Below are 21,076 nucleotides of genomic sequence, written 5' to 3' on the forward strand. Positions count from 1 at the left end.
TATTCTTTCCTCTCTCAAAGGGTATTCTCTTTCTCTCTCTCTCTCTCTCTCTCTCTCTCTCTCTCTCTCTCTCTCCAAGATCTCTCTAAGGGGCACTCCCAACCTAAGAGCTTCATATCTCTCCCTAAGTTACAAAGAGGGGGTACGCCCCCACCTAGACCTCCTTCCTCATGTTTCTAAGGGGGCACACCCAAGTCATCTCTCTCTCTCTCTCTCTCTCTCTCTCTCTCTCTCTCTCAATCAAAGTAAAGCATACCTTCAAATAATGTCAAGAAACATGGTTTCAATATTGAAAATCTTTGTGATAGCCTTAAAATATATTTTCATCTTAATTATAAAATAAAGCTTCAAAAATAGTGTAGATCGAGTAGATTTATGAAAACTTGAAATTTCTAAAAATTGACGGTCCAAACATGCGCTAAGATGCACTATTTCCAAAAGTTAAAATCCAATTTTTTCTCGCGTCCGTGCATCTTGATGTCGAGACGATCAATTTGAGGATATTTGGGCATCAAAGAAACCTCTTCTAGTGAAATTTTTGAGGTGGCTCTAATTTGATTGTTTAGAGCCTCGGCTCTATAAAAACTTTTCCTTTTTAGTTTTTTTGATTTTTAAAATTAATTTTTGACAATTATTTTACTCTTTTTGACTTTTCAATATTTTTGGAGGTGTACGTGTAACTTTCGCAGTGGGATAGAGGGGTAGTGCTTAGATGCACGCCAAACGATATTCGGGGGTTGAGTTTTAGCTGTGTTCCCTCTCTTCAAACATATAGGAAATACTATGGAACTATAGAGGTTCGAAATAAAATATGTAGATCACCTTAACATATACACGACTCCGGCCAAGTCGATATTTTCAACACTGCTCGAGACTTTATGAGTTTCATTCTACAAATACAAAGCTACATAATCTAAAGTCAATATGAATGAGGATGAGGCTCAAATTCATCCTGAATGTCATTCTAAGTCTCCAATTTATCAAGGAGTCTATTAGTTGGGTAACTTGAGTGACCTTGTTTCCTTTAAGGGGTTCTGATAAAAACAAGGGAAAGTCTCGCATTTTCTCTTATACTACAGTTTTCACCTGTTTGAAAAAAAGTAAAATTGGGGAAAATCAGAACTTATTTTTTTCCAATTTCACTACTCTATTGACGAAAGTGGTAGACCATAGGCACTGTTGTATTGCCACTTTCAGAGAAAGTTACAAACTATCAACAAATGTAGTAATATTATATTAAAAAAATCAAGTAAGAAAGAACAACTTGTTAAGAGTGGGTCCAATTGGCCTAGCACACGGAGTTGTAGACTGGAGCAGACAAGAAACGATGGGCAACTTCTCTTAGATCTTTAAAAGATGCTTGAACTAGAGAAAAGACCTGAACTTGAATAGGGCTTGTATGCTTTAGGGACCTAGAAAGCTAGCATTAACTTGAGGGACACGGTTTCTATGCGGCCAGCCCTTGTAGAACCGCGGGCTTGGCAATAAATATTTTTTAAAATATAAATTTGATCCTAATTTTAGGGAGTATATAATCTTCAACACGGAGATCATGAATAAGAAAAACAATATATTTGACAACTAGAAATAATAATTATATTAAGAAAACATTTGGACCATTAGTTACACTTGTTCTTGGATGGACCACTTATTTGCATCCATCTTTAAGATGGATGCTTTATACCTCTAGAACGCATATTGTAGAAATGCGATCCAGCCTACATGAAACAATTTTTCTTAGCTTGAGATGGCTTGCTTAGGGCTTAGAGGGAGTGGACCATGGTTCCTTCAATTTTTAGAGACTGTGAGGTTGCTGGAATCACAAGGAACAACGATAAAAACTTTGGGTTTCTCAGGTTTTACGATGAAAAGGGTCCAAGGGTGAAGGTGGGTTCGAGGGCTTGGGAGGCTAGGATTCTGACACCGGATCAACCTCAAAATGGGAATCATATAATCAAAAGAGGGCCTAATCAGGAAATTGGTGCACAAGTGGCTCAATTCGAGCCCTGTTGTGATCGATGGTGGTTAAAATAAAACACAGATATGTCACAATAATAGCTATTATGCATCCGAAATCACATAAATCAGCAATATAAACAATATAGCAACAAAACAACAATATAAAATGAAAATACAGTAGCAATCACTTCACATAATATAAGGATTTAACATGGTTTATTCACAAATAGTGACCTACATTCACAAGAGAATAGTGCGAGGCTTTACCTACTAATTCGATGAAGATTACAAACAAAAATGAGGTTCAAAGTTCCAATTTACAACAACTTTATTTTTCTATAACATGGCCCAAAACATGGCTCCAAATACACTACAAATGTGTGCTTTTTGGAGACTTTCTCTCTCTAGAACTAGGCCTGCAACAGGGTTTCAACCCAACAAGATGACCTTCTTCTCTCACTTTCTCTCACTAGAAAGTAGGGTAGAAAACTGGGGCACATCAAAGCCAAACGTGAGCTCTCACTTTCTTCTTTTTCCTTTCTCTAAAAGTAAAAGGAGAACAATTTTAGCATGAAACTCTCAATGCATCCCAGCCTTTGGATCAAAACCAATCCAATGGCTTGGCTTAGTAATAAAGAAGAAAAGTAAATAAATACATAAATAAAATATATATATATATATATATATATATATATATATATATATATATATATATATATATATATATAAATCTCAAATCCCCATGTGTGATTTAGTTTTACATATAAAACAAGCCCTTGGTTTGTCACGATGCACTTTGTGCCTCTAGCGAAGCACATTGTGTTGCTAATCATGCACTATCTGCCACTATGCCCATTTGGCTCCGGATCGTGTTGCTAGTCCGGGGCATGCGGGATTTGCATTTAGTTCTTGCCTGTTTGTGAGATCTTTCGCTGCAAAAAACTTGGTTCCCTACCTTTTTTGAATTGACATTCTTTACCTTCATAGTTGAGGTAGTAAAGGTAAAAAACTGAATCATTAAGGTTTGTTTAAGGTGATTGAGAACCTAGTTGGGTTGTCCTAGGTCGATTTGGGTTGTTAGGACAAGTTTAAGGCTCATTTAGGTTAAATTGGTGATTAACCATAATTGGGAAAGGTTAAGACTAATTAAGGCATGTTCTGGAAATTAGGGTTTTTCTAATGATGGATTCCTATGATATTCTTAAGATTTCTTCTAGGGCGTATATACTACTATTTGGCTAGTAGGGTTCCTAGTGATTTAGGCTTGTAAGTGCTTGGGGATTCCCTTAGTCACAATAGGGAGGTGTTTACAGAAAGGTGTCACAACCCTAGTTGAAGCCCCGCATTTTCGACCATGCGGTAACACTCGTACCTTGGTCCATTAATGACAAGTCAGTCTTCCGAACGAGCACGATAGTGTTGACATGCATGGCCTTACGTGTCTTAGCCTATATTTGTGTTTAGGTACATTGATCTCGTCCTCTGGACCCTTTTGCACGCATCTTGGGTTTCGAGGGAAGACCCGGGATATTTTTGAGATCCCTCTCTCGGGAACCTTCATTCGAGAACAAGGGCAAGTATTACTAACCGATGAGAGAGGAATTTAAGGTAGGTTTGGGACTTACTTGGGCTGACTCACGTGGGCGCCCTCTTAGATCATGAAGAAAGCCCCCCAGTAATAAAACTGGTTCAGAATCACTTCCCTTGGCTTGTATTCTTCTTGTTTTCTGCAATCAGACACATATATGGTAAAGGTTTTAAGACAGGTGGGCCAAACCTCTCCCTTTTCCTCTTCTATGAATGTACACAATCATGCGCATTAAAAAAGAAGAAGAGAACAAAGACGGGGGAGAGAAGAATTCGACAAAGCGAGAGGATCGGAGCGATGACTAAGCTAGTGAGTAATTGTCCTGATGTGGTAGAAAAACGGGCTCGGTAACTAAGTTCGGCTCACATGATTACTACTAGACATCGTTACTAATACTGACTAGCTAGGCACAATGGTTAGTCTGTCGTGGCAATAAAGCGAGCCAAGTAATCTTGGCATAAAAACAATACAGCTCGACGACAAGACTACCATGAGAGGCTAACCTCAATCTCTCTTAGTCGAACGAAGGAGTAGTAAAATTAAGGCTATGAGAAAGAATAAGAAGAGAAGAAGGGAAAGAAGGAAGGAGGGAGAAGAAGGAAGAGAAGAGAGGAAGAGAAGAGTATGAAAGGCGAGAGGATGAAACAGAGGGAGGGAAGGAAGACACAGTCTGTTCAAAGCATTGCTGATTGTGTTAGAAGGAAGAGAGAGAAAATATAATCGGTGTTAGGTTTCATTGACTGATAGAAGAGGAGAGAGAAAATAAGTCGGTGCTAAGCTTTATCAACTGATAAAAGAAGAGAGAGAAAACCAGTCAACACTAGGCTTCACCAATGGATAAAAGAGGCAGAGAAATCCAGTCGACACTAGGATTTGTCGACTGACAAAAGAGGAGAGAGAAATCCAACCAGCACTAAGCTTCACCGGTTGTGACAGAAGAGAGAGCAAACCAACCGACGCTAGGCTTCGCCGGTTGTGACGGAAGAGAGAAAAAAAATAAATGGCGTTAGGCTTTGCTAGTTGTGACAGAAGAGAGAGAAAACCAATCGGCGCTAGGCTTCGCTGGTTGTGACAGAAGAGAGAAAACCAACCGACATTAGGTTTCACCAATTGTGATAGAAGAGAGAGAAAACCAACCGGCACTAGGCTTCACCAGTTGTGAAAGAAGAAGAAAGAGAGGAGGGAGATAGAGGGGAGAAGAGAGGAGGAAAGAGAGAGATAGAGATGAGAAGAGAGACTGAGAGAGAAAGAGATAAAGATGAGAAGAGAGGAAGAGAGAGAAAGAAATAGAGATGAGAGTAGAGGATGAGAGAGAAATAGATAAAGATAAGAAGAGAGGATGAAAGAGAAAGAGATAGAGATGATAAAGAGGGGAGGAGAGAGAAAGAGGGGAGGAGAGAGAAAGAGATAAAGATGAAAAGATGGGAGGAGAGAGAAAGTTACCTGCCCGATGGGTACCAGCCCTTTTCTGCTCTCTCCTCTCTCTCTCTAACATATACCCACAAACTCAAGCAAAAATCTGAATTTTATTGATTGATCCAAGAAGAATGAATTCGTTTTTTTTTATATAATGAGGCATTGCCTGTTTATATGGATTGGGCTAAACCACGGGGGTTGCGCCAAAAAACTACCTAAAATTGAAGATAATTATAATTTAATTGAATTTAAAGAAATTCTAAAATTGGGTGTAAAAAGACTGTTTTGCCCCTGCTTAACAATGTGTGGAATTCTAGAACAGTCCCTATTGTTGCTCAAGAACTTGTGTGATCTTCCATGGCTGACCTGAGGTTGTTTTGATGCCCATTTGATTGAAAGATTATTGTTTCCTTATAGGGGTCGTCATGGTGATCATTTTGATACCAATTTCGAGCCATGAATCATGGTTCCGAGCCATGATCATGAAACTTGAATTTTGGATGAATATTGAAAACTTCAGATCGATTGTGTGCTCGTTCCTTGATGTTTCTTCTTGACTTCTTTATTGAATCACACTGAGCATGCCGTCAAGATCACGTTGCAACGAATGTAACTTGAGTTTGTGTTCGGATGAAGATTTTTTCGTCTTGAGTTTTTGGCTGGAATGTTGAAATCCGATGGTGGGAATTTACAATAGCATTGACACCTTTGTGTGTGATATCCAATCGTTCATCGTATGTAAGGTTCGGACTAGAGATAGCCTTTGACCTCACACACATAATGTAATTGGTTTGTGTCGATCAGGTATGCGAGCGTAATGATCTGGTTGCGAATCAGAGATTTTCATTTAGTTTTTCTCTCTACTCAGGCGTCATCACGAGGCGTACTACATATCGAATTGTTCGTCTTGGTGAGACGAACATGCTTACCAAATTTGGGAGAGATCCGACTTGGAACAAATGAGATATAGGCCCCGAAAGTGACTTAAAAAACAGCCACCTTTAATGGTGTTTTATTCTAGGGTGGCCATACGGGAATAGTGTGCGACCTACCCCCTTTTGGTATTTTACTCGTAACTTTGTCTTAGAGTACCCGGTTAAGCCGAAACTTGACGGATAAGGGTTTTCGATCGTGTCGGATCTAATTATGGTGGTCCCACAGCTGTTTGATGTACCAAAAGCATGGCTCTAGTTACAGGGTCCATTTCAGGGTGCTAGTGACCGATTTTACGGAAATTGTTTCTTTGTGTTCACTCCCTTAAACATGTCTGATCATCATGAAACTTGGCAGGTGGTCTTTTGAAGTGCTGATAAAGATCTTGACCAATTTTGGGGCCATTATGAGACTGTCAGGAATTTCCACTCTTTTGTAGGCTTTATTGACCTGCTTCCTATCAGGGACCAAGGTGCTGAAAAATACGTTCAAACAACTTGCCCCACTGAATGTTGTGCTTCAAGAGAAGTGAGAAGGACAATTATTAAGAAAACTTCCTTGGTCTTTTAATTTTTTTTCTTTCTAGCCATAGGATCATGTGAACGCCGAGGAGATTCACGTAATGGTGTAACTAGGCTGCTCAGATGTAGGGATGCATTATTCACGAGTCCGTCCGTGGAGGCTGTAGGGGGAGAAGAGAATTTTTTGAGAGATCTTGTCGAAGTCCTCACCCTCGTATGGACTGTTGGTGATTATGAAGCTGAGGATTTTGTACGGACCTCGTCAGTCAGAATCAGGCCCGTCTGGCAATTGAGTGCCATGTCGAAGGGCATTGTTCCCATTTGGTCTGAGTTCATTGGTTTACTTTGGTAGGCGATGTATGCTACGACACCAGGTTTCCTTTGGATTCTCGGAGTACGATTATAGGCCTTGTCTATCGAGTCTAGTCGGGAGCAGGTTCTATTAGCTAATCCCGAAAGTCAGGTCCTGCCGAGTAGACGAGCTGACGTCTCTGGCAGGTTTCCTCCTGGCTTTGTTAGTTTCTTGCCTTTGGTGTATTTATTTCTTAGAGTATGTTTGTGACCTCGTGGGAATAATATTCTTCTTCATGAGACTTGTCTTGCCGTCTTGGGGATTCTTATGTCTTTCGAGTCCTTTTGCAACTGGACTCAGACTGTCGGAATCCTTTCCTTGAAGCTCATATTTTTGGAGTCCTGATATTTATGCCACCAGGGATTTTCTTCTTTTGAGTGAGTGCTGAAGCCACCTATTGAGGCGAATGATGCATCAACCTGTTTATTGGTCCAAGCGTCCTTTGCGAATTTTCTCTTGAACTTGAGAAGCAGCGCCGTAGAGACGGTTTTCACCAACTTCTTTATTTTGGGGGCTCTTTTACTCATAACCATTCAGCTATGTCCACCCTTTTCATCCATTTTTACTCATGATGCCCTTTCAGGTTTTCACCGTGCCTGTTTTTTTTTCACGTCACTCTTTTACTCGTTGTTTTGTGACCATGCCCGCCCGTCATTTTTACTCATAGTGTTCCCTTGTTAAGGTATACACCATGCCCGTTATTTCGTCATTTTTTTTTTGTGAGGGTGTGTTTAACGTCATGCCTCCAGGACTTGTGCGAAACAGTTTAACGTCATGCCATCAGGACTTGCACTATGGTTTAAGGTCATACAACTGGACCATGGTGGTCGTGAATGGCAGTCTGTGGAGGCCATGGAGTGAGTATAGGGGTGGTTTGACTCACTTGGGGAAATGGCATTAAGCTATCTATGAAAGATGGGTGATGTATGAAATGTGATGGTGACCCACTAACTTACAACGAGTATGGATGGCAAGATGGTTCCCCGTTTTGTGAGCGCAGGTGAGACTCACTGGGGAATAAGGTATGGTGATAAAGTGAATGGACACACTGGGGAGGTAATGAAGGTGGCACGCGCATACTAACAGGTAGGTTAGAGAAGGCGTGTGTGAAAGTGCACGTAAAAGGCGTGTGCGCATATGTGAGGACAAGTTTCTATAAAGGTCATGCCTCTAGGACTTGTGCAACGAAGTTTATCGTCATGCATCTAGGGCGTGCACTCTGGTTTAAGATCATGCAAATGGACCGTGGTTATGTAGTTTAAAGTCATAACACTAGGACCGTGAAGTTTAAAGGGTCATATAGTTCGGACCATGATGCTGAGCCTTTTATCGTCATGCGTTTAGAACGTAGACTATGGTTTAAGCTCATACAGCTAGACCGTGGTTATGTAGTTTAAAGTCATACAACTAGGATCGTTCAGTGTAAGGTCATACGACTAAACCTCCGCTACAGTTTAAGGTCATATAGTTCGGACCATGGTGCTGTGCAGTTTAGAGTCATGTAGCTAGACTAGAGCTATGCAGTTTAGGGTCATGCAAGACGAACCATGCAGTTTAAGGTCGTGCAACTAGACCTCCGCTACAGTTTAAGGTCATATAGTTTGGACCAAACCCAAACAGTTTAGGGTCGTGCAGCACGGAGCGAAGCGGGGTCGCCATGTAGGTGGAGCTCCATGGGGAATAGGTCTGTGAATGGAAATCCGACTCCCTGGGGATAAAATGGTTAAGACCATTCTCAAACTGAGGGCTCAGATGGAAATGGTGACCTAATAAAGGATAGCCAACAAAAGCGGACTTCACTAGGGCTTAAGGGGGGCAAGCTTACTCCCTGGGGTTAAGATAGCTTGGTGTGAAACAGACCCAACGAGAATTGAAGAGGTAAGAATGACCCTAACTTCACTGGGGATAATGGGCTGCAATATGGGTGTAATTCTTATGGGGATGAAGGATAGCTCCTGACTCCATTAGGGATGACAAGTCACAGTTTAGGTGCAACAGCCTGAGTGCAACATTACTGGGGATGACAGGTCACGACTTGGGTGCAACCTCACTAAGGATAGTGGTAAGATGCACAAGACTTCAACCTGGAGTAGGTGACAATAGGCAACTTGAAATACGGCCAGCGTCAGGTGTAGCGCTCGTGATTTCTTGCGAGTATTCAATCGTTGTTAAGTTTAAAAACAAAACCGACGTTGGGTTGTCAAAAACTCAGCTGGCGTCCTGTGAGATCATTTGAGCACAACCAGCGTTAATTTAACCAGCGCTAGAGTTGTTTGGAAACACACCCGATGCAAAATCAACCGGCGCTAGGGTTGTTCGAAAACACATCTGGCGCTAGGGTTGTTCGAAAACACACCGGGCGCTAAGTCAACTGATGCTAGGGTTGTTTGGAAACACACCTGACACTAAGTCAACCGGTGCTAAGTTTGTTTGGAAACACACCTAGCGCTAAGTCAACCGACGTTAGGGTTGTTTAAAATTCACCTGGCGCTGGGCATGGACTGATGAGAGTTTCCTTGGGCCTCGAGTCAAAGCCCGACCTGGCTCATCATTGTTTGGCTTCCCTTGGATGCAACTGGAATTCCCAATTTGTGAGGGTTAATTGAGGGTAGTGTGGTCTATATAAGGGTGTAAAATCCCGTTTTCCCTCACTTTTCACCAAGGGTAAAAAAAAATTAAGTGAAAGTTTTCATAACGGTGGCGAGAGGGTGCTTGGTTGAAATTCCGACAAGCAGTGGGACTGCAGTGAAAGTTTTGCAGGGAAGGTTCTCGACAAAAAGTGAAACTCGAGGCATTTTTTTTTTTTTTTTTTTTACAGGAAAGGCCTTTGGTGAGCAGACTTTGCCAAGAATTTGGCGAAGTTGCAGGGAAAGGAACGGGAAAGTAGAGTTCTCTGGGGATTTTTTGGGGAAACAAAAGTGATTTCGGCTGCAGATGTTTTTCGGCAGAAGAGGCGAGAAGTGAAATAGTGAGCATTTTCACGCGTCTTAAGAGTTTTTCAAGGATTTTTTAGGGGTTTCCCGAGGATTGTGGTAACTTTGCAGAGGTTCTTGGGGACTTAGGGGAAGTTTACGAAAGTTTGCAGTGAGGTTGTGGTGATGTCCAGTTGAAAAACACATACAGAAATGTTTTTCATTGGGTTTCTAGCTGTTAGAAGAAGTTTCGATAGGAGACAAACGGCCACGGGAGGTGGATTATCGTGGAAGGTGTACGGTTGCAGGAGGTGAACTATCTTGGGAGGTGAACCGTCCCAGGGAAGGTGTACGGTTACCTCCGGAAATTGTGCGACCATTAAGGAGGTCCGAGACGTGGTGATGGTTGGCATTTGCTTGTGTGTGAGGCGGTGCTGAACGACGTGGAGACAGTTGTCAGTCGGCGCAGCTAAGTTCAAGGTGTCACGACTAAGATTCGTTGCACATGCGAGAGATTCAATCACAGCTGGCATTGGTCTTGGACAAGCTCAACCGGCGTTGGGTATTGGCAATCTCAACCGGCGCTGAGTGCTGAAAGACTCAACCTATGCTAGGTGTTGGGAGCTCAACCGGCGCTAAGTGTTGACAGACTCAACAGGCGCTAAGTGTTGAAAGAGTCAACCAACGCTGGGCATTGGAAAACATAATCGGTGCTAAGTGTTGGCAAACTCGAAGCATTTGGGAGTAAACCACCATGCCCTTTATAATTGTTAGTTCTTCTCAGACTTGTATCATGTGTTAAGCTTCCTGAATGTAGAAACTTTTCCCCCTTGACTCTCTCAGTCTCTGCTCAAAGTCAGGCTCAGGGGGCGACTGGGGTTTCCTTGGCTCTGACTTCTTATGCTTCTTTGAAGAAGGTATCTCTGTCGTAGCTTTAGCTGTCAGCGCAACAACAACTGTTACGAACCTTGCTTCCGATGCCAGGATCTTTCTCAATCACTTCCGCTGCGCCCTGCTTATATTGATTCCTTCGATTTCCCGGTCGAGAGCCTCAAAGTCTACAGATATCAAGGTCGTACCTGCTAGGGACATAGAAGAGAGAGAATGAGAAGTAGGAGAAGAGGCAGGAGAAGGGTTAGAAGGTGGGGGACTTTTAAGGTCCGTCCACTCATCAGACCGATTTCGACAGCTTTTTACGTCATCACTAGGGTTGGACGGGTGCAGGGGGTCTTTTAGGTCTTTCCCTTTCTTAAACCATTGGGGAGTGCTTTTAATGTCATCACCCTCATCGAATGCATGCTGAGTGAGATATGGCACGGGGACGTCTTCTTGAAAGTATGGGAAGGAAGAAGTATCGTGCCAGGGATGAAGTCCATTAAAGTTGGCAGTGGAGGAAGGGGTCTGAGAAATTCCTGCTCGACTCTAGGTTGAGTGGTCTTCTTTCTTCGGTGAGTAGTCCTTAGTGCCCGTCTCTTTCTGGTTTTCTAAGGTGACTTTTGATTCATCTCACTGGGCTTGCGAACAGCTGTAGATTGACGAACTGCTTCTCGCCTTAAAGACTTGAGTCTGCTTCAGTCATAATATACAATCCATGGCTGGGGATTCGAGGGTTCCATAGAATCTGAGTTATTGATAGAAAGGTCCTGCTTTGGGAGATCTTCTTACCCGATAGAGGAATGTCTTGGGGATCACTTACAAGGAGGTTGTAAAACTCCTGACACTCTTGCATTTTCTTTGTGAATATATCAAGGAAATTTGTACATTCTGACAAGTAATGGAATCTTATCTGATGATATGGGCACTAATGATCTTCCATCCCCATAGCAAGGGGGCGGGGTTGCCTTGCCTGCTTCAGTATGATTATGCCTTCTTGAAGCATTGTAATGAAGAAGGCCTAAAGGATATCAGGCATTTCGTCTTCCTCTTGGATGGTTATGACATGAGAGGCCTCGACTTCCCCGAAGGCCCTCTTTAGGTCTTTCCGCTTTCCCTTATGAATCAAGGCCTCAATAATATCCTTTAGCGTGTAGCAGTAATCTGTAGGATGATTGATCCTCCAATGGTAGGTACAATAATTCGTCTGAGTGTTAAGACCAGGTTGCTCAGGGAACTTGGTTTCTAGAAGCTGTATCATATTCTATTCCAATAATAACCGGAACAGCGTGGGAACCCATTGCTTCTCGGAGGGGTAGACCTTATTCCTATGCCTGGTGAAATAATCACCCCGATCAAGGTTAGCTGGTAGGGCTACATGATTGTATGACTGTTGTTGCTTGTCAGCCTAGGGTGTTACCTTTGCTTATCTTACCCCTTTAGAGAGGTCAAAAGTTTGGAGGGAGCCTTCTTTGAATCAGCGACCATGATGGCTGCACTGATTACCCCTTTCTGTTGGCTGTCCCATGTGTTATTCCGAGGGTTACCATTGCTCTGGTTGTTTGCTAAACTTGTGGATGGTTGTCGTATCACACCATGATGGCGTGATAAACTTTCTATGTGAACTGATTTAGAGATCAACTCTAACATGGAGATCGGATTAGAGGCCTTGACATGTAGAGTTATCTTGGGTCGCATGTTTTGCACGCAAGTTTGGACTGCTTTCTTCTCAGGCATAGGATTAGGATGGCGGGAAGCCAAGTTTCTCCATCTTGATATGAACTGATCAATGAGCTCATCGGGGTCTTGAGTCAGGGTGAGAAGTTCGATGGTTTGAACCTCTCTCTCAACCTCATAGAAGTGTTGACAGAACAGTTTCTCCATCTCCTCCCATGTATACACTGAGTTGGGAGGAAGTCGGGCATACCATTGAAATGTTGGGCCATCGAGGTCTCAATGCATTGTTGGAGAAGAAGTCTCTCATCAGTCATTGTTTCTGGACATGCTATCTGGAAGTGGGTGAAATGCTAGTTTGGGGACGTGTTGAATAAAGGAAACTTCCCTTTCTTATAATCTGAGGGAAACGAGACCCGATAACTATACTAGGGGTATGGCCTTTGACCTGATAAATATATTAGGGTTATGGCCTTTGATAAGGCGTCGCACCATGTATCCCTGGGATTTGTCTGTTCTTTAGGCTATGGGTGACCATAGAGTCAATGTCTGTCTGAGAGACGGGATGAGGGACAGAATTATCCTGTGAGGTAGAAAGAGGGGGCTGTCGTGGAGGTGCACCATCAGAGTGATGGAAATTGACCTCATAGTTAACCGACTAGCCCGCGGCATCGATATGATCGATCTTTTCCATAATCACACACACCGCTCTTCCTGCGCTTCACCAGGCTCGCTTACGACCATTACGCTGACCGTTTCTCTATGGAGGTCAACGTTAGTGGCAATTGAGGGCTTGCAAACTTGACGAGTCGTACGTGGTAGGTCAGTCAGCAGGGGGCCAGCATGCCCTGACTGAACTCTACTCTTGTATGCTGATTGTGTTTGGAGCGGTTCTCGACGGTCTTGGGACTGTGGCTGCTGAGCGGTTGGGTCTTCTTCTACAACAGTAACTACAACACAGGGCTCATGTAGCTCTTCTTCAGGATTCATCTTCTGAAGGGGGTAAAAGGGATTCAGGTGAAGAGGTGGTCAGAATTGGTTATTTTGACTTCCTTAGTCACCTCCCTAGTCAAAATTTGTAGACCTCTATCATGTTTAGCCTTAAGGTTTTAATGGACCTCGTGTCAAAACTGTGATCGAGGTCGCAGCTGGTCAGCTCTTCTTACACAGGAGGGAGCTGTCGTCATCAGGTGCGGCAACAGATGAGGGTCAGGAACTGGAGTCATCTTGGGCGGGGAGGATTAAGGACTCGATCTTCCATCAGGTCAATGCCCTGAGCTCTCTTATGAGCTCCAGAGACACGTCCAAAATGACGGGGCTAGTTCAGAATGGTACTCTTGGGGAAAACCTTCAAGTACCAAGGATGAAGGTGCTTACTCGATGAAAGAGGAGTGGGCCAGAGCAGGGTTGACCCATAAGGAGCCTGAGTCGAGGGCAAGAGGGCGTCTGTGATGACGACGTGTGTGCGCCCCTTGAAGAAGGGTCACGGGTGACTTGGGGGTCAACTCGGGCTCGAGCAAGTGGTCAGGTAAGTGTCTATAAGAGAGGCTCAACGACAGGACTACCAAGAGAGGCTAACCTCAATCCCTCTTTGTCGAACGAAGGAGTGGAAAAATTAAGGCTATGATGAAAGAATAAGAAGAGAAGAAGGGAAAGAAAGAAGGAGGGAGAAGAAAGGAAGAGAAGAGAGGAAGAGAAGAGTATGAAAGGCGAGAAGATGAAAGAGAGAGAGGGAAAGAAGATGCACTCGGTGCTAAGCATTGCTGACTGTGTTAGAAGGAAGAGAGAGTAAACACATTCGGTGCCAGGTTTCGTCGACTAACAGAAGTGGAGAGAGAAAATCAGTCGGCGCTAGGCTTCACCGACTGACAAAAGAGGAGGGAGAAACCAGTTGACGTTAGGCTTTGCCAACTGACAGAAGAGGAGAGAGAAATCTAGTCGGCATTAGGATTCATCGGTTGTGACCGAAGAGAGAGAAACTAACAAGAATTAGGCTTCACCGGTTGTGATAGAAGAGAGAGAAAACCAACCAGCATTAGGCTTTACTGGTTGTGATAGAAGAGAGAGAAAATCAGGTGGTGCTAGGCTTCACTGGTTTTGAAAGAAGAGAGAAAACATCAACTGGTGCTAGGTTTCACCGGTTATGATAGAAGAGAGAGAAAACCTACCGACGCTAGGCTTCATCGGTTGTGACAGAAGAGGAAAGAGAGGAGGGAGATAGAGGGGAGAAGAGAGGAGGAAAGAGAGAGATAGAGATGAGAAGAGAGAATGAGAGAGTAAGAGATAAAGATGAGAAAAGAGGAGGAGAGAAAGAGATAGAGATGAGAGGAGAGGATAAGAGAGAAAGAGATAAAGACAATAAGAGAGGATGAGAGAGAAAGAGATAAAGACGAGAAAGAGGGGAGGAAAAAGAAAGAGGGCAGAGGAGAGAAAGAGATAAAGATGAGAAAGAGGGGAGGAGAGAGAAACTTACTTGCTCGATGAGTATCGACCCTTTTCTTTTCTCTCCTCTCTCTCTCTCCAAGACATACCCACAAACTCAAGAAAAAATCAAAATTTTATTGATTGATTCAAGAAAATTCGTTTTTTTTGTACAATGAGGCATTGCCTGTTTATATAGAATTCGGCTAAAACATGAGTGTGCACCCAAAAAATACCTAGAATTGAAGATAATTACAATTTAATTGAATTTAAAAAAATTCTAAAAATTTGTGCAAAAGGACTGTTTTGCCCCTATCTAACAATGTGTGGAATTCTAGAATAGTCCTTGCCACTGCCTGGGAACTTACGTGATCTTCCATGGCTGACCCGAGGTCGCTTTGATGCCCATCTGATCAAAATATTATGGTTTTATTGTAGGGCTTGGCATGACGATCATTTTGATACCAACTTCAAGCCATGAATCATGTTTTTGAGCCATGATCATGAGACTTGAATTTTGGATGAATCTTGAAAATTTTGAATCAATTATGTGCTCGTTCCTTGATGTTTCTTCGTGACTTCTTCATTGAATCAGATTGAGCATGTTGTCACGATCACGTTGCAACGAACATAACCTGATTTCGTGTTCGGATGAAGATTTTGTCATCCTGCATTTTTGGTCGAAATCTTGAAATCCGGTGGCCAAAATTTACAGCGGCTTTGATTCCTTCATGTGTGAAATCCAACCGTTCATCGTACATGATGTTTAGACCAGAGATAGTGTCAAACCTTACGCTCATAATGCAATTCGTTTCATGCTGATCGGGTATGCGAGCGTCGTGATTTGGCTGCTCGAACAAGGCATGCTGCTTCTGAATTTTCCTCAACCTCTTTCACGGATCAGAGATTTTTAATTAGTTTTTCTCTCTGCTCGGGCGTCACTGGGCGTAGCACATATCGAATTGTTCGTCTTGATGAGATGAACACATTCACCAAATTTGGGAGCGATCCGACTTGGAATGAGTGAGATATAGGCCTCGAAAGTGACTGCTCGTGATTGTAAATACAACCACCTTTAGTGGTGTTTTAGTGCAGGGTGGCCACACGGGAATAGGGTGGCCACAAGGGAATAGTGTGCGGCCTACCCTCTTTTGGTATTTTACCAATAAATTTGTCTTGGAGTGCTTGATTAAGCCGAAACTTGACCTATAGAGGTTTCCGACCCTGCCTGATCTAATGGCAGTGGTCCCACAACTGTTTGATGCATCAAAAGTATGGCTCTAGTTACAGGGTGCTAGAGACCAATTTCGCTGAAATTGTTTCTTTGTGGTCATTGCCTTATACATGTCTGATCGTGATGACACTTGGCAGGTGGTCATTTGAAATGCTGACGAAGATCTTGACCAATTCTGGGGCCATTTTGGGATTGTCAAGAATTTCCAATGTTTTGTAAGTTTTATTTACCTGCTTCCTACTTATTCCTAATTAGGGATCATGGGGCTAAAAAATACGTTCAAACAGCTTGCCCCTCACTTACTATAGAAGACTTAAAAAAAAGAAAAAAAAGTTATTATAGAAGACGTATTTTGCTCAATTTTGGTATTGCTGATTATCGCACTTACTACATTGGTGTGATATAGAAATTGGTGCTTGATATTTGTTCTTTTATTATAAGGGCTCACACACTTTGATATTGCTCTTGCACGCTTGATAAATAATATAAATGTTAATTTTGGGATGTGGAAGAAGAAGATGAAATATCTTCTCATCCAAGATAGAATAATATATGTACTAAGAGAAGATCCACCAGAAGTTGGTGATAAACCAACTAAAGAAGAAATAAAAATGCTAGAAATGTTTTAGAAGATGACCTCATAGCAAAAACATCGATGTTAACTTTTATGCAAGATGACCTTATTAAGGTTTTCGAGCATCTTGAAACATCTAAGAAAATGCTAGCGGCAATAAAAACTAAATATAACTCAACCTTTGAAACACACCTCCAATTGCTATTAGAGCAATATAATTCATTTAAGATGAAGGATGGTAATAATGTAGTGGAACATGTTAACATAATGCTCGTCATGGGTAAGGACTTAGCCATTGCTGGGAAAGAAGTATCCGAGTGCATGCAAGTTTCCACTATTTTAAATAGTCTTCCACCTTCATGGAGGATGGTAACAATTGTACTTAGATTGAATGTAAAATCTCTTATATTAGAGGACCTACCTATGCAACTAGCCTTAAAGCAAGAGCCTATGAGCAAAGATAAAAAGAGTGAACTCATGCTTACTCAAGGACCTCCCAAATTTAGCCAACCCGAGCCATATAACCAGAAATTTTAAGGGAAGTTTAATAAGAGGAAAAATAGATTAAAAAATAGAGGAACTAAGCCCTACAACGAAGAATCTAAAGAAGGACCGCCAAAATGCTTCTTATGTGATCAGCCAGGGCACTTCAAGAACTGTTGCCCACTAAATAGAAACCCGCAAAACCCAAAGAACATTGGGAATGGAAGTAAGAGGCATGAAGTTATTTGTGTGGTATCTGAGTGCCTGATGGCAGACCAAGACATCAAAGGATGGTGGGTGGACTCAGGCGTTAATCGGCATATCGCAAGTTCAAAAGGCCTATTCAAGGACTTTCAAGATATAAAAGCTGGGGAGAAATGCATCTACATAGGGAACAACACCTATTTTGATGTATTAGGTGTAGGAACTTGTAGGTTGTATGTCGGGACAATCGACCTTATATTAACTTATGCATATTTTATCCCTTCTATGAGACGAATATTGTATCTGTCCGCTTGCTCAATAGAAATGACTTTGAAGTCTGCTTTCGATCATTGAAAGTATCAATTAGAAATCGTGGACAAATTTATGCTTGGGGACACTTAGTTGATGACCACAACTTGTTCCTACTTCATATAAATGAGAAAGCTGATAATAAAATTTCATCTTATTTTGGTTACATTGATTGTGTAATGGTTGTTGATGCATGTACTTGACATCTTAGGTTTGGCCACATAGGAAAAGACAAAATGGATAGGTTAATAAAGAAAGCTCTTATTCCAAATCTAAATAATTTGGAATTTCCAACCTGTAAGCACTGCTTGTTAAGAAAAATGACAAAGAAATCATTCAATAAAGGGAAGAGTGCTAATAAGTTATTGAATGTGGTCCACTCCAACATTTGTAGGCCCCTCAATGTTAAAACTCATAGAGGGATGTCGTACTTCATCACTTTTATTGATTATTTTTCTAGATTTGGATATGTTTATCTAATTCATCATAAATCAGAAGCTTTAGAAAAAAACAAAATATATAAAAAAGAAGTAGAAACCAATTGGATAAGAATATCAAAGTTCTTAGAATTGATAGGGGAGATGAATATACATTCGAAGCTTTCAATGCTTATTTCCAAGAATATGGTATTAAAAGACATACTACTATGCCTTATACGCCACAACAAAATGGAATAGTTGAAAGGCATAATAGAACCCTCTTAGAAATAACTAGATCCATGATGTCTCATGCTAATCTACCCAAGATTTTTTGGGGATAAGCAATAAGCACATCAATGTATATTCTTAACAGGGTTTCTACTAAGGCAATAGATTCTAGCCCTTATGAACTGTGGACAAGTAGAAACTTGATGTATCCAACTAAATAAGTGGGGGTTGACTGCGCATGTCCTAATTCCATATCAGCATAGAAATAAGTTAGAAAACAATTTTATAGGATACCCCGAAGGACCAAAGGGATATCGATTTTATCATAAAGATAAGGGGCTCATTGAAAGCAGAGATGCTGAGTTCCTAGAAAATTTTAATGAAGAAAACCTACCTATAGTGGATAATGACAATCTACTTAGTATCATAGATGATTTAGAACTACTACTTACAGTGGATATGGATAGCCCTGATCAACATGATGATCTTGAAGTATACATACCCCCAATGTTAGGTGGTCAAAAAAGGTCTAGGGCTCCTCCATCATACCTTGATTATTTGTATGTCTATATGAGTGAGGAGATAGACAACCTTATTGATTTAGATAAAATCCATGACCCTTTTGACTTCAATGATGCTACAAAGTCACAAGAATCTCAACCATGAGAGAAGAATTGGATTCTATTGAGAAAAATAAAGTTTGGGATTTTTGTGATTTACCATCAGATAGGAAACCTATAGGTTCTAAATGGGTATTTAAAAAGGAATTAAAATCTGATGGATCACTTGATAAATTTAAAGTTAGGTTATAGCACAGTGTTTTACCCAAAGAAAGGGAGTCGACTATGTCAACAGTTATTCCCCAGTTGCAACTTTTATATCCATTAGAATAATTTTGGCAATTGTAGCATAATATGACCTAGAACTTTACCAAATGGATGTAAAAATTGCATTCCTAAATGGTGAACTAATGGAAATAATCTACTTGAAGCAACCTGAGGTGTTCATAATTAAAGACCAAGAAAATAAAGTACACAAATTAAATAAGTATATATATGGTTTAAAACATTCTTCTAAACAATGGTACCTAATTTCATGATGCCATCCTACAGATGGGATATGAAGTAAATAGATTGGACAATTGTATGTCTGTCTTGAAGAGTAGGAGTAAATTCACAATACTCTCACTATATGTAGATGATGTCCTAATAGCTGTAAATGACTTAGAAATGATTGATAAGACTAAGTCATGTGTTTCTTCTCTGTTTGAGATGAAGGATATAGGAGAAGCATCTTTTGTTCTAGGCATAAAAATAATTAGAGATAGAAAATAAAAAATGGTGTGCTAGAGCCAAGAGAGATATCTTGACTTTGTTCTCAAAAGATTTAAATGGAAAAATGTAGGCCATTGTCTACTCCTGTTGAAAAGGGAGTAAAATTGTATAGGAAGGATAGCCCAGTAGAAAGACAAATAAAACCTAATGTTCCCTATGCACAAGCTATTGGTAGCTTGATATATGCAATAATATGTACAAGGTCATATTTGAGTTATGCCATAGGACTTGTTAGTAGATATCAATGTAATCCAAGCATAGCTCGTTGAAAAGTAGTAAAAAGAATTTTAAGGTACATTAAGGGAACAAAGCATCTAAAATTGTGCTTTCAAGCAAATAAACTTGAAGTTATAAGATATTCAGATGCAGATTTTTCTGGGGATAAGGACAATAGTAAGTCGACCTCATGACATATTTTTCTCTTTAGAGGGACTAATGTTTCTTGGTCTAGCAAATAACAAGGGTGTGTATCTAGGTACACACAGAAAGCATAATACATTACATGTAGCACTACTTGTACTTTTGCTGTCCAAATAAAACACTTCATAGATAACTTAAAGTTTCAAATAATCGATAGACCAATCTAAATATTTTGTGATAATCAATCCGCAATTAAATTAATTCAAAGTGGAGCAAATAACTCCCAAGGAAGACATATAGATGTCTAATATCACTCCATTCATGATGTAGTTGAGAAAGGTGAAGTAATTGTTAATTACTTTCCCTCATCAGATATGATCGCTGATCTATTGACAATGGGTCTAAGTGTTGAACTACTTAGTTAGATGCCTTGATCTCGCCCTCAGGTCAGGGTGACCTGGTGACGCGGCTCCGGGTTCAAGATAGACTCAAGACCTAAGATCGCTCTCTCGTGAAAACCAACCGGTGAGAGAGGAATTTAGTCGTGAAGGAGGACTTACCTCACATGGGTCCGTGAAACGCTCGGGCTAACTCCCATGAGTGCCCTCTTAGGTCACGTAGAGTGCCCCCTGGCTTATGGCCTGGTTTGGAATCATGTCCTTTAGCTTATTTCTTCCGACTGACAAACATACACACACATCAGAATGCAACCAAGTGAGTTTGAGGATCCCACCTTGTCATAGTGTGAGTGCACACATGCGTGTGTACTCAAAGAAAAATGGAAAATGACATCTGTGTTGATTCGACGGCCTTACGGTGTCTCCTTGACAAGGGACTCTTAGTTCATATTTCTTCAGAGAAAAAAAAAAAGAGAGACGAAGACTGGTCTGCTTTTCACCTAGATCCTTCAAAGGTAAAATGTATTTTTAAGAAGAAAGAAAAGAGTAACAAAAGGCTGGTATGTCTTTCAACTAGTCATTCAGAAAGAAAATAAAGAGAAATGAAAGGAAGAGCTAGTACGTATTTCAACTAGTCCTTCAGAAAGAAAATAAAGAGAAATGAAACGAAGTGCTAGTATGTCTTTCAACTAGTCCTTCAAAAAGAAAAGAAAAAGAGAGAAGGTTGGTCAGTTTTTCACCTAGGTCCTTCAAATGAAAAAATTAGGAGAAAAGAAAAGAGGAGATGAGGGAGAGAAGGGAAGAAAAGACACAAACGACAGCTTGTTGCCATCGATGAAGAAGGAAGAGAGAGAGGGAACACAGTTGGCGGCTTACTATCATCT

Source organism: Amborella trichopoda, chromosome 11 (assembly GCF_054954075.1).
Source record: "Amborella trichopoda isolate Santa Cruz 75 chromosome 11, AtrichopodaSantaCruz75HAP2 v2.0, whole genome shotgun sequence".
Lineage (NCBI taxonomy): Eukaryota > Viridiplantae > Streptophyta > Magnoliopsida > Amborellales > Amborellaceae > Amborella > Amborella trichopoda.